Below are 14940 nucleotides of genomic sequence, written 5' to 3'. Positions count from 1 at the left end.
ATGAATATTATTACTATTATGCACAGAGGGTATAATTTCACAGCTGTTCATCTCATTCTTCAACAGACATTTCTTATTTTTAATAATTTTTTATTTTTTAAATTTCTTTTCAGTGTTCCAGAATTCATTGTTTATGCACCACACCCAGTGCTCCATGCAACACGTGCCCTCCCTAATACCCACCACCTGGTTCCCCCAACCTCCCACCTCCTGCCCCTTCAAAACCCTCTGGTTGTTTTTCAGAGTCCATAGTCTCTTATGGTTCATCTCCCCTTCCAGTTTCCCTCAACTCCCTCTCCTCTCCATCTCCCCATGTCCTCCATGTTATTTGTTATGCTCCACAAATAAGTGAAATCATATGATACTTGACTCTCTCTGCTTGACTTATTTCGCTCAGCATAATCTCTTCCAGTCCCGTCCATGTTGCTACAAAAGTTGGGTATTCATCCTTTCTGATGGAGGCATAATACTCCATTGTTATATGAACCACATCTTCCTTATCCATTCATCCATGGAAGGGCATCTTGGTTCTTTCCACAGTTTGGCGACCGTGGCCATTGCTGCTATGAACATTGGGGTACAGACAGCCCTTCTTTTCACTCCATCTGTATCTTTGGGGTAAATACCCAGCAGTGCAATTGCAGGGTCATAGGGAAGCTCTATTCTTAATTTCTTCAGGAATCTCCACACTGTTCTCCAAAGTGGCTGCACTAACTTGCATTCCCACCAACAGTGGAAGAGGGTTCCCCTTTCTCCACATCCTCTCCAACACACGTTGTTTCCTGTCTTGCTAATTTTGGCCATTCTGACTGGTGTAAGGTGGTATTTCAACGTGGTTTTGATTTGGATCTCCCTGATGGCTGTGATGATGAACATCTTTTCATAGGTCTGATGGACATTTGCATGTCTTCATTGGAGAAGTCAACAGACATTTCTTGAATTCCAACTATATGTGAGGAACAGAGAAAGGTTTTCTAAATTAAAGATATACCATTGATAAGCATCTGACTCTTGATCTGGGCTCCTGTCATGATCTCAGGGTTGTGGGATCAAACCCTGAGACTAACTCCACACTGGGCATGGTGTCCGCTTGGGATTCTCTCTCTCTCTCTGCCTCTTGCTCCACAGGTGTGCATGCATGCGCTGTCTCTCTCAAAGAGAGAGAGAGAGAGAGAGACCATCTAGTAGATGGACACAGACACTGAAACAAGCAAACGCAGCAGTGCATCCTGGGTGCGCAGGCAGGAGAGGGGTTGGCAGTGGAGAGCCCATCGGACCTCAAGGGTGTCAGGAACTCTTCCTTAGAGGAGGTGTGCAGCCTCTAACCAGACCACGGGGGCAGTTAACTACTTGATTACGTCTTTTCCTTTCATTTGCTACGTCATTGTATAAAAGATGAAGCTGAGGGCTAAAAAGAATTTCTAAACAGCAAAATTAATTTGAAAGCAGACGAATTCACTGAGCGGTCACAGAACCACCAAGGGTCCCTGTGAGTTATTAGAACTTGAACTGGTGGGGGCGCCTGGGTGGCTCAGTGGGTTAAGCCGCTGCCTTCGGCTCAGGTCATGATCTCAGGGTCCTGGGATCGAGCCCCGCATCGGGCTCTCTGCTCCGCAGGGAGCCTGCTTCCTCCTCCCTCTCTCTCTGCCTGCCTCTCTGCCTACTTGTGATCTCTCTCTCTGTCAAATGAATAAATAAAATCTTTAAAAAAAAAAAGAACTTGAACTGGTGGTTGGAAGCATGTACCTTCAACCAATTTATTTTTGTTCTAAAGATGCAAATTCATGAAAATATTGCCAGAGGCACACCAAGAACATCGGAAAGCAAAACAATGTCAAAATGAAGAAAACCGCTCCGTGGTGAATCTTTTCTACATTAGCCACAAGCCCCTAGAAAATTCTAAAATTTGGACAAATGTTGCAAAAACATAAATTATTTGAGGAACAGTGTAAGAGTGAGCAAGGAATAAAAAATGAATGTCTAAAGATATTTCTTTTTACCCATTAATGCATTTGGCCCATAGGTTTTTATTATTTGTTGTCATTTTTAAGAATTTATTTATTTATTTGACAGACAGAGATTACAAGTAGACAGAGAGGCAGGCAGAGAGAGAGGAAGGGAAGCAGGCTCCCTGCTGAGCAGAGATTCCCCATGTGGGGCTTGATCCCAGGACCCTGGGATCATGACCTGAGCCGAAGGCAGAGGCTTTAACCCACTGAGCCACCCAGGCGCCCCTATTTGTTGTCGTTTTGAACTAAATTCTGTTCTCTGGGCATTGTGCACTGAGGAGAAAGGGAAGAAATGGCAGGAGTCAGGAGAAGGGGTCAGGAGAGAGGGATTAGAAGAACAGGGAAAAGCAGCAGAAAGATGTGATTCCAACCATGAAGCAAAACTTGCAGGAAATCCCTCCCCAACACACACACTCACCCACACACACACACACACTGACTTACTGCACACCACAATAACATGGCTCGCAGACAAATCTTTCTTTGCGTGTGTCACCCGACATTTAAATGGACACCACTGTCCCCCTGGCTGCCAGGGCCTCCTAGTGGCCCATTGTCCTCACACAGTGTGGCCCTGGGGCAGTGGGCAGGGCTCTGGGGAGCAGCATGCTAACTCCTATGGGACAGGCCTCAGACCCGAATAGCCAGGGGCTTACTGATGACCCAAGACAGCCCCACGGAGTTACTTCTGCTCCATTTTACAGCAGCCATTCCTGCAGTCAGGAGAAGTACCTCAGCAGAGCTAGCAGAAAAGTGGTAGGATCCTGTGTCCGTTTTCTTGCATTTTGCAAGCAGATGACAACTGACCAGTAAAGCCTCTAGGGAAAATGAGGACGTGACTTTCCAGATCCCTCTTATCTCTGCAGGCCTGGCCGGGAGGCCCGTGCAGAGTACCCACCACTGGCAGGTGCATAAAGCCAGCCCTTCAGGCAGAAGCCGCTGGGCGCCTGGGGGAGGGGGTGTGTGCGCTGAGGGTCAGTGGGTACGGGGGGGGGGGGGGGTGTTGGGGGCGGTGAGAGGCGGCTTCTCCCAGGAGGGCCATCAGAGCCTATGGTCTTACCAGGCCACATGCTGAAAAGGCTGTTCGGATACTCAGAGTATCGGGTTTCTATGGCTGCGTCACCAGCCACCCCAGAATTTAGCTGCTGAGGACAACAGGCACAGACTGGCTCCCGACTGGAGCGGGGTCCCCTGCTCGTGTGCGTTCTCAGCTCGCAGGGGCTTCTCTTCTCCAGGAGGCCAGGCTGGACTTGTGCCAATGACGTTGACTTTGCAGGTGTCACTTCTGCTGTCCTGTCGGTCCCAGGGTCACCAGGGACCACCCAGACTGAAGAGGGAGGCCAGGAGATGTCCTCAGCTCCCGGTGGGAAAGTCAAAGTATTTGGAATCCTTTCCAATCTACCACCACAAGGAAGCCCACTTCTCTCCTCGGGAGGCAGGCCCAGCCTTTTGAGAAGAGGAAAGGAGTCACGTCTGCTGTGACATGGGGTGCTGACCCCTAGAGGAAGCTCAGCCCCTGACCTCAGCGGCCCGAGCTTGCTCACAACCAGACTCCCGGGCCAGAGACCTTCTGTGCTTCTCCGACCTGCTTCCTAAGCCAACTGCCCTGCAAGCCGGCCTGCCCTCTAGGCTCTCCTTCACCGTGACCTCTGGGGCCTGGATGGCCAGACTTCCGCATTGCTGAGCCAAGCTCCAAACTCCCCCAGGCCGCAAAATGCCTGATCTCCAGCTGGTAGGGGACTCAAGTCCCCACCCCAGGCTGGGGATCCAAGAGAACAAAATCTTTGCTTCTGTCTGCTCCTCTGTCCAAGGCCTCACCTCCTTGTTGAGTCACTGTCCCCTCTATCTCACTCTTTCATTCCCTCCATGACCCATTCCCTGTGTCCGCAAGGAACCCCAACTTCCAGCCCCCACTCCATTTACACCAAACTCTTGTCTGGATCCCTTTGTCAGTCACAGACTTAGGATGTCCCTTCTGTGAACACGTGTGATGCTTTTTACCATAACAGACAAGAGCTTGAGGATGAAGGGACTTTCTGGTACTGACGCTATAAAGAGAGGCCGATTTAAAATGCCCCAGGATAAAGGATGAGCCATTTCTTAGACCCAGAGTCCTTATAGCATTCAGGATTTTATTTTATTTTTTGCAGTTACCGATTTTTAAAAAAAATTATTCAGTACTTTCTTCCGTAAGGGTGAAGTTGAAAGGGACATAGGAGATTTTAAAAAATTCTATTACACTTAAAAGAGAAGACCAAAAAAAAAAAAAAAAAATCAGTGTGACGAATTCAAAGAATATAGAGTCAAGGGATAAGGGGAGGGAGTTTTCCTCTGCATTTACTGAGCAGCGGAGAAAGAAGCTCTTTAACTGAATTTCACAGTGAATGGAAATATAATCCTCTAAGTACTTATTTAAAAACAGTTCCGATAACTTGAGGCAAGTTATTTTTTGGACTCAGTCTGAACGGTCCGAAGAGGTCTAGCAATCATAATGAATGTTTACCCTTCCCGAGTCAGGATCACAAGTGCGAGCCCCGACGTGCACTTGTGGCCGCAGCATAGTCTATGTGCCAGCGAAGGAGTTAATTGAATTCACTTGTGTATTAGGTAAATGGGCAAAATCAGGACTCATTTCAGTGAGAACGCGGAGGCCCCTTCTGCGGAGAGAAGTGCACGGGCCCTCCCTGCCCCCTTCTTCTTGGTGACTGTTCTGTAGCTCAGCTTTCTCCCCTACCCCCTTCCCTTTATTTATTTCAGTGTTTCTCCCAGGACTCGCAGAGAGCAGATTGGCAAAGCTCGAGACCTAGATGTGAAACTTCACGCTGCCGTCCATCCTGTGCCTGGGATTAGGTGCCAGCGGCGCCCCTCCTGCAGCCCGCACCCCTGGATCCGGGAGCGGCCCTGGCGAGGCGGGGTCTCAGCCAGAGGTGCAGAGAGAAAGGTGTCACCGTGCGTGGGGGTTTGCCACGGACACGGCAGTAGCTGGCAAATCCGGGAACGGAATTTGAAACATTTGCAAAAGAAGGTAATAAAAGCAATTTCTTTGGTCCCAGCAATAGCCGTAGCCCCCTGAGGCCGGGACCTGGGTTTACACTCACTTCAGATCCCAGAATGAGCAGGACCTAATCCACTAGACCCAGCGGGGACAGGTCTACCTTCTGCCTGACCCCCAGCAGGAGGACTGCTCCCAGCTCTGCAGCTGTCCCCCCTGCCGCCCCCCGGAAGGCTTCCCGCTCAACGGCTGGAAAACCCATGGGTCGTATACATGTGAGTGGGTTGGAGGCTACTAAGAATTTCTCACGAATTAATAACCGGCTTTCAGATCTTTGGAGCTCAGTAAAAATACGTCTGCGTCTAAGAAAAAAAGTGGCAAAATTAAATTTTCAATATGCAGCTGATGAATCACTAAATTTTACCTCAGAAACCAATAACACACTATATGTTAACTACGTTGAATTTAAATTAAAAAAAATTTTTTTTTAATTAAATTTCTAAGCTGTCAGGCGGAAGGCAGGGTTTGGCAAAGTTGCCAAGGGATAGAGCACCACCATGTGGAGTGGAGTGGAGGGGACAGCAGGCAGGCTGGGGATGAGATTCCACAAGGACTGGGCCGGAGGGTAGGTGCCTTCTCCCCATGCTTCTGCTTCCTGTTTACGCATGTGAGTTTTTCCATCCACTATGCAAATTCCCAAAAGGCTTCAGTCACTCTCGACAGACTTTGGCAAATCTTGCACAATGCCGAGTGCACACCATGGGCTTAAACCCTCGCTAAGAGGGAATTCGTTTTTGCTGGAAAAGAAATTTTGTATTTCCGATTTCCTGACTCAAGAAACAGCGTGTTCAGATGGCCTGGTCAATAAAGGCAACAGCAAACAGGAGTCTTGGTCTGTCGATCACATCAGCATCTATGGAGCGCCTGCTGTGTGCACAGCTCGGAACTGGGCACCATTAAGTGGCAGACACAAGAGATGAGGCGAGTGGATGGGGCACCGAGGACAGGCTCTTTTGTGGGACTGGAGCTAATAAGGTGGTACCCACTGCCCAGTTCAGCAGCACCGAGACAGACGCATCCCGCAGCCAGGTGCGATCGTCGGGACACACACTCGTGGCTCTCCTTCCCCTCTTCCCTCTCCATTTGGGGAACTCCACCTAGTGTGTGTTTCTCATTGAAAAACTTGAACACGTGGTTATTATGGACACATTTAATAATAGGACATGTCTAAACATCGTTAATATGCTCCCCCGTCTCGTGAATAAACCTCCACATTAGGACGGGGAACCAGCTGTGTGGCTTTCCGGGGGGATCCTTGTTACAAGGTGCGGTGGAAACTTCCATCCGGAGTTCAGTTCTCCTCCTTATGTCATGGATCAGGCGGCCCTGAGATGGGACTATGACAGGTGGAAGGCCTCTGTGGCGTTGGCGGCCGGTTCCGGGCTCACAGGTGGCTCTGCGGTCAGCAGTGGGCGGGCCGTGGCTTCTAGCTGACACAGGCATGCTCGGGCCCACAGGGACGGGCGAGGGGATAGTTTGGAGCCATTTTCCCTCTTAGCCTCCCATTTTCCTTTCCGTTTTCACGAGGTTTTGTTTTGGTGTCTTGGTCCTGCCCCTGCTTCCCACAGGACCTGGGGATCCTGACCGAGACCTGAGGCCCAGCGGCGGGTGAAGGACAGTCTTGCTTTTTCTCTCTTGCCCTCTTGGGGGGAAGCAGGTCTAGCCTCCACCTAAAATGAATTTTGAAATCTTCCTACGGTTGGGGTGTGAGTGATTTAAACACCAAGGGAGATAAAAGAGTTTATCTTAACCCATTTTCTATAAATGCGTATTAAATATTCCGATTTTAGACGTTCAGACAGAAACCCGCATAGCTTGGGCGAGTCCAACGATAAGCAATTTTCAGATGTTAATTAATATTAAGTTTCCTTTTTCCCAAGGCCTTTGTGAGCAAATTCTGTGAGATTAGATCAAATTTTCAGTAGACGTTTTCAGCCAAGTTTTTTCATGTAAAAACGTAATATTTTCAGCTGGCGTTACAGCTCCGGGGAAATAATTACCTTCAAACCGACAAGGTTAATGGACATCCCAAGATCTATTCGTTTAATTCAAAGATCTCTGCTGTGAATACTGAGCCCCGTTGGCAATTACAGTAGAGGGGTATCATTAATAAAAGGAAGTTCAGGTTCCTTTCCGTGGGTGAGGTTTCCGGGGTCATCTTTTCATCCTTACCCCAACCATTGAAGTCATCTTGGGGCCTAGAGGCAATGACAGTTGGAAGAAGCTCTTTGTCTTGTTGCATTATCTTTGGTGTTGGAGGAAAGGGAAGTTTCCTTCCATAGTGCAGCTGTGGACTTGACCTCACCCAGGGCAGGGGCTCAGACCTAGAGCCAGCGAGCTGATGGGGCGGGGGGGGGGGGGGGGGAGCAGGCATGGCAGAGGCCACAGCAGGTGTGTTGAAGGCCACCAGGCCCCTGCAAGTGTGGTACAGCAGACCCTGCCCTTGCAGACGGAGGAAGCCACTTTCTCTCAACCCACCCTGACCGCCAGGGAACAGGGAAACAGGTAGTGATGGTGAGTTGTGAAGATCAGGGTCACCCCTTCTCCGCTCCCAGGAGATTTCGGAGGTTAAAAACATGGGGGAAGATCCCAGAACTGGGCTCAGAATATGTGGCAGGAGTCCCGATGTACCACCCACTGTGTAATTTGGGACAACATACCTGAAATCTCGGAGTCTCAAATTCTCCTTTCTTGAGACAGATTAAAGCGTGTGTCGTTTGGAAGGATGGAGAGAGAAGGAAAATGAAAGTACGTGATACATTTGAAAACCACTTTGCAAATGTCAGATTTGTATAATTGTTGTTAATGAGAACCTCCTCGAACAACCATTTCCAGGCTGCCGATAACCAAGGGGTATTGTTGCTTTTAATCTGGGATCTTGTTGGCTGAAAGGCTGATTCCCAAGGAAAGCTGGCTTCCTCCCAGGAACAGGAGATAGAAAGCTAAGTTTATTGAATGTGTCGTCTCATGTGGAGTCAGATAACTCCCAGCCGGCCCCTGTCTCACGGGGGAGGGTACCCGTCTCAAGGATTCTTCTAGTAATTTCAACCTCCAATGTGGAGGTGTCAGGGTTAGGGATAGGGAGCTTTGACTTAAAACAAGTTTACAGTTGCACCTGGAATGTTTACTTGAAATAATCTCTCTCTCTCTCTCTCACACACACACACCCTAAATGTGGGATGAACGTAACAGCACAGAGAAAGAAATGAGGAAATTTGTGCCAGCGATGAATTTAACCCGCCCTTCCTTATGTCCATTCCCCCACCCCCGGACCTTGGGCAGTTTTCTCTTTTCTTTCACGCATTTTATTTTTGGTGGAGAGACACTGCTTTGGCTCGGTGGGTAGTGGGTACCTCACTATTCTCAAACTTGGGACTCTAGGGGACCTATTATTTAGCAGAAGGAAGTCTTGTTATGAGCAAAAGATGCAAAGTGTAGGGGAAGATCGAACCTGCTACCTAAAGGCAGCCTCTGGCACATTGCCGGTACACCCCCGTGTCTCATGGCCCCGCAAACTCCAGATAGTTGTGCAAGGACACCCGGGCTTCAGCAAGAGAGAAGGAGTGTCCTAAGAGCACTAGCAGAGATGCAGACTTCTGCTGGACCTCCTCTCCTCCCACGGCACGGGCCAGGGTTCACTGAGTGGGGGAGAAGGCATCCGCGAGACTACCAGAAGATTCCAGAGTGGAAACGGGCAGAGAGACGGAGCCAGGAGCTTGGATGTGTGATTTAAACATCCCAAACACCGCCCTACCATATTTACAACTTAAGAGGATGGTAATAAACGGGTCGTTCACATCTGAGGGGACGCGACTGAACCTAGTTCCAGTTCCTGGGTGATATTTGCAGAAAGGGGAATTTATTTGAAGGACTAAATCTATCTCTAAAATCCTAGTTAAGGCTTCGAATAAAAGGAAGACGGGGAGTACGATACCCAAAACTGCATAAAATGGTAATTAAAAATTCTCACCTGAGTTGGTAACTACACAAAAGGGGGATTTTAAAAAGTCATTTATTTATTCCTTCAACACGTATTTCCTAAACACCCATTACGGGTCAAGGTCCAGGTATTTAAAGATGCTGAAAAACCACGTGGGGACGACCGACAACTGTGGGAGAGTTCACCGGCGTTTTGACCCTGGGGTTAGGGGTAGCAGATGAGGTAGGCATGCGGGAGCCGTGTGAAGCTTCTGGAAAAGGATGTAGACTGAGGCCGACCTGTACAAAGGCCCTCCCGTCTGCAGCTGAAAAAGGAGCTCGTGTCAGAAGGTAAATCAACACATGGCTTCCTCGAGCAAGGAAGCCTTTCTAAGAAAAGGACTCACCTGAACCCTGTGCTCAGTGATTCAGCCGACTTACGTTCTGACACAGGCTCCCTGTCTTGTCCCAAAGCAGTCACAGACCGTCCCAGGGCAGCAGCGGGCCTGCGGGGTGTTCTCCGAGCACTGTGTCAAATACCATTTAGAGTTACTCAGGGAAAAGGGAAGGAGCCTCATCTCTGCCGAATGCTGTTCAGCCAGCCCCAAGTTCATTTTAAGTCAACAGGGAAGGAAAACTTATTCCCGCTTCCGTCGCCAGCTCACACCGAACTCCTAAGAAAAGTCTTCCCCAAGAAACATTCTGCAGAGCCCTGAGAAAGCAGAGGGCATCTCCCTGAGCCTCCGAGGCCCAGCAGCTCAGTGAAACCCTGACCTTGAGGCGCTCAGGACACTTTGCTTTGGAAGAGAAACAAGATAAGATGAGCCCAGCAGCGACCTCTGTGGACGGTGACCTGGTGTTCCGGGAAAATCTCAGTTCTCTGATCAGGGTCTGTTGAGGGATCAGCGTGGAGAGAAAAGGTTTATCTACTTCACAAAGAAAGAGCAAGGAGAGAGGGGGAGGGTGGGGGGCTGGACCTGACCTGATCTCTGAGCCTGGACCACGAGCACCCGTGGCATGGGGAAAGGAGGGGGGTCCTGGGCACCCCACCGTCACTGTGGCCAGAAATGCCTCCTGAGTGCTTTCCACTGCATAAAGCTATGGAGGCCGAGACAATTGAGGCCATCCCACCTCAAGTTTAGCTGATGGGGGAAACAGGCAAGAGAAAATCATTAAAATTCCTTACCTACTGACAAGCCCTTGAAACAGAGTGTCTCTCCCCTGGGGACTTAACTGCCCTCACCTTGAGGTTTTGCTAAGGACAATCCTAGCCTGACCGACCCCCTACTCCAACAGGTCCAACCAGGATCCTGTGAGTCTACTTTAACAATTCCTTCAGGAAACTTTATCTCTAAACCTCCAAGATAGTGTCGAGAATCATTCCCAAGCATATGGCCCACTGATACACATCTAAAGGGTCTCACTAGAAGATTTTTACTACTGGCAATAAATAACCTTTCTCCCAACAATAGCTAGCCCCTCAAGGTCCTGGAGACCTTGCTTCCAAAGATCCTTGGAGACTTACATCATTCATAATCCCCTTTGTCCTCACCCACCACCGAGTCCACCCCTACTCTGCCTTTAAAAACTCTAACTGTAGGGGCGCCTGCGTGGCTCAGTGGGTTAAAGCCTCTGCCTTCGGCTCAGGTCATGATCCCAGGGTCCTGGGATCGAGCCCCCCATTGGGCTCTCTGCTCAGTGGGGAGCCTGCTTTCTCCTCTCTCTCTGCCTGCTTGTGATCTCTGTCAAATAAATTAATAAAATCTTAAAACAAAACAAAACAACAACAACAAAAAACTCTTTACTGTAATCTGGTTCGGGGTCCAAGTCCCTACTCCACTGTGGGGGATATACTTGGGCCCAAGCTTAAGCTTGTCGAATAAACCCTCGTGTGATTGCATCGGTGCTTGGCTCCTTGGTGGTCTCTCGGACACGAAAACTCGGACATAACAAAGCGTGTTCTCTCTAATAATCACCTTTGAAAATCCAAATCCCCCTGCACAAGCATAAAGCTAAGAGTGACTTCGTTTTAAATCAAAAGACTGCATATCCTTATCCATTACCTGTTTTCCTCTGGGAACAAAGAGACTTGCCCAGGATGGGTTCACAGGCTCACTGAGATAAAAGTGGAAAGTCAGGGGGCGCCTGGGTGGCTCAGTGGGTTAAAGCCTCTGCCTTCGGCTCAGGTCATGATCTCGGGGTCCTGGGATCGAGCCCCTCGTCAGGCTCTCTGCTCAGCGGGGAGCCTGCTTCCCCTCTCTCTCTGCCTGCCTCTCTGCCTACTTGTGATCTCTGTCTGTCAAATGAATAAATAAAATCTTTAAAGAAAAATGGAAAGTCAGGAAGAACACACACACACACACACACAAACCCAGAACACACTTCACACACTCTACATTGTGCCCAGAGCCAGTCCCAAGAGTGTCACCTGTAAACACACCCTTGGGAAGACTTAACTATTTGTTTCCTTTTGCCTCTGAAGAGCGTAGGTATTCTTGAGATTCATGGAATACTTCTCCAGATTTAAATATGACTCATTTATGCCTTTTCCAGGAACACTTAGCTTTCACTCATCTTTCTTTTGGTCAGAGGTCTGAGAAATGGGACACCAAGCTCCTTCCCTTTCTCCCTCTCCTCCAGGGCAGCTGTGCACAGGAGGGACCAGCAGTGCTCTGCGATGTTCTCTGGGGACCTGAGCGGGTGGCTGAGTGCCTGCCTGGCTTGGAGATGCTTGGCGCGCAGTGCGTGGAATGAGAACATTTTAAAGAAGAAACGTCAACTCTAGTCAAATGAAGTGAGCTTAAAAGGCAACCCCGCTTTCCAGCCAGGAGGGCATGTGGAAAATTCAGGTACAAAATGTCAGAATTGCACGAGGGAATGACACCTTCTTATCTCGTGGGGGTGTAGGGGGATTCCTGGAAGATCGAGTGTTTATACACAGGAAGCTCTACCCGGGCATTAAAGAGACCCACCGGGATGGTTAAAACAAGGAGCTGAATTTGTACTCCAGGCAGCAGAGATGAATGGCAGAATTCTGTGGAAGAAGGGCATGGCATCGGTCGTCATCTTGAGTCATCTGCTGTGTGCTCAGCACTGGCTGGGTGGTCTAGATCTAGGTCCCCAAGACCCCTTCCTCTGTCTTCACTCAGGCGCAGCCCTAACTAGGAGTAGCCGCTCAGTGGAGCCTGGCTTCCCTGACGAGATCTTTCCTTAGAAATTTCTGCACATATGGAATATTTTGCAACTAAGAGCAGTCAATAATTTGTTCTCACTAAGTGCTGGGGACTGGGATAAATGCTTCAGTGTGTTATGACTGTCACACCCATTTACAAGTTAAGAAATGACAGCTTTGACAACTTCAAATGTTGCCCAAGATATGGGGCACCTGAATGGCTCAGCTGTCTGCCTTCGACTCAGGTCATGATCCCGGGGTCCTGGGATTGAGCCCTGCATCGGGCTCCCTGCTTGGCAGGGTGTCTGCTTCTCCCCCAACCTGTGCAAGTGCACGCTCTCTTTCTAACTCTCAAATAAATAAATAAATAAATAAATAAAGTCTTAAAAAAATGTTGCCCAAGATAAACGACAAAGTGGTAGAGCTGGAATTCAGAGTCTAGTCTTTCCTTCTGGAAACCACGCTAGTTCATCACTCAGCTTTGCCTCCAAAACATATAATTTTGGACATGCTGCTTTCCCTGCCTTTGCACTAGCTCTGCCCTGCCAGGAGCTCCTGATCCTTTGAGGACCACTTACCAGTCCTACCAGTAGATGAGGCTCTGTCTTCTCCCGCAATTCTCAAATCCCTGACCCTCCTGTGGATCCTCCAAGGAAAGTAATGAGTGGGGTCCCAGCAGGCACCAGGCACGTCAGAATCCCCTGGAGCTCTCCCTGTAACCGCTGCACCTTGGAGGTCATGTGAAAGTCTATAAACACAAGAGGAATTATAAAATTCAATGTATGTTGACCATACGGCTATCTTCAACTTTCCCACACCGAAGAGCTTTTTTAAATTCAGAAACGGCTTTTTTGGGTCAAAGAAAATCTTTAGAAGATAATCATTTACAAATGATCCGTGGAAGGTGTAATAGCTTCCTTCTAACCAATACAAATTATTATTAGGGCAATCTGGTGTAATGGACAAGGCCCTAGATTGGGGGATTGGTGGGGGATGTGTGTGAATTTCATTCCCTGCCCAGGCACCAACACACCTCTGGACCCATGGCCAGTTGCTTAAATCTTGTGAGGCTCCCTTTCCACATCTGGATGATCTGAGGGGCGCACAGGTGGTATTTCAAGCTCCCTATCATTCTATTACCACAGACGTCACAAATCAATAAGCGCTGTGTCCTCCCTTCCAAGGTGATGGGTGGATAGGTCATCTCTAAAGTATTTGTTTACTCTACAGCATTTGTTTACTGAGGGACTAATTCTGGCGAGCTTCCAACATTGCCAATGTTATTTGGGGCGCTAGAGATACCACAGCGAGTGAGACAGACAGACCCGTGACATTTTATAAATATCAATTCCACAAGCATTTGTTGAAGACACATCATCTGCCAAACACTGCACTAGTCGTCACAGGTACCAGAGTGAACGCATGTCTGACCTCATCCCATTCAGGGCTTAGCCGACTGAAACGAGTGGGGACCATCCACCACACAAAGAACTCTGGAAATGTCAACAGCTTATATAATAGAGGGCTCTTCACCTGCCTCTGGTTAAAGTGTGAGTTAACCAAGATGCTTTTAAATACCACAAATCGGAAGTGATAGCTTTGCTGCTTTTCTCCAGTACAACAGTATGTTATTGACTTGGCCACTTTTCAAACATAAATTTAGGTGAGTAATGAGATCTACCTGTATATCTTCATTTTCTCCCTCATCTTCTGTTATGCATGATTTTTTCTTTTTAGTTATCAATACTATTGATTTTTTTTTTTTTTTTTTTTTTTGGTGAAACAGCACTGATAAACTCACTGTTCCAGCCTCATTCTTTGAGATATGGGATTCCAAACCACCCTGGGTCATCACCTGCCAAGCGTATTATGAATCACCCACAGGCAGCAAGTTCGAGAAAAGACCATCATCCTTCTTGATTCAGCTTAACTTAAAACTATTAGAAAGCAATCACATTTTACATTCTCCTCAATCTTTACAAGAGTCTGGAAATGGACACAGTCCAGCCAGATGGTTGACATGCCTGGAAACTTTCCAAGCTCCCACGGTCCAAATTTAAGCAATTAATAGTTAAAAAAAAAAAAGTCTTAGTCAGTTTGAAGAAAGTCAGAGGTTCAGAGCATTTCAGTAGATCACAAAAGTCTCAGTATCCTGACTTCCCCAATCAACAACAGAAAAAAGTTAAAGAGGTTTGGTATGGAAAATTCAAATAAGTACTGAAAACAGAGCAAAAAAATTACATTTATTTTGTTAGTTTTGATTGAAGGTTTTAAATTATATTTCATATTAAAATAATTTGTTATGAGAATTTTAAATTCAGAGGATGAGAGTTTGGAGAATCATTCCAGTTAATTGGGTTGTGTGTCTTTTTATATCTGTTCAACAAATATTTACTGAGCCTCTGCTAAGAGACAGCCTCTCTGTCCCAGCTACAAATATGGATCAGATGTGGGAAGAAAGGTAAATCTTTGTAGAGAAGTAAATCCTTTAAATTTGGATCTTGAAGGATGTGTAAGAGTTCACTGGAAGGACACTGTGTGTTTGGGCAGCAGGAGAGGGAGGAGACAGAGAGGGGGATGGAGGAAAGGTAGGAAAGGCAGTGCAGACAGAGGTAAGAACCTGCCCAGTGGCCACATTGTGGCCATATTGTGAAACCATATTGCAGGTAAAGGGAGAGGTAAAACCCAGAGCTGGAGAGTGAGAGGTTGTATTAGCATTTCAGACCTATTCTATCTCATGCTTAGTAGCTTTCCCTTGGCAGTAACTTCTCTGACTCCCAATACCCTGA

Source organism: Meles meles, chromosome 13 (assembly GCF_922984935.1).
Source record: "Meles meles chromosome 13, mMelMel3.1 paternal haplotype, whole genome shotgun sequence".
Lineage (NCBI taxonomy): Eukaryota > Metazoa > Chordata > Mammalia > Carnivora > Mustelidae > Meles > Meles meles.
This window is presented reverse-complemented; position numbering follows the sequence as displayed.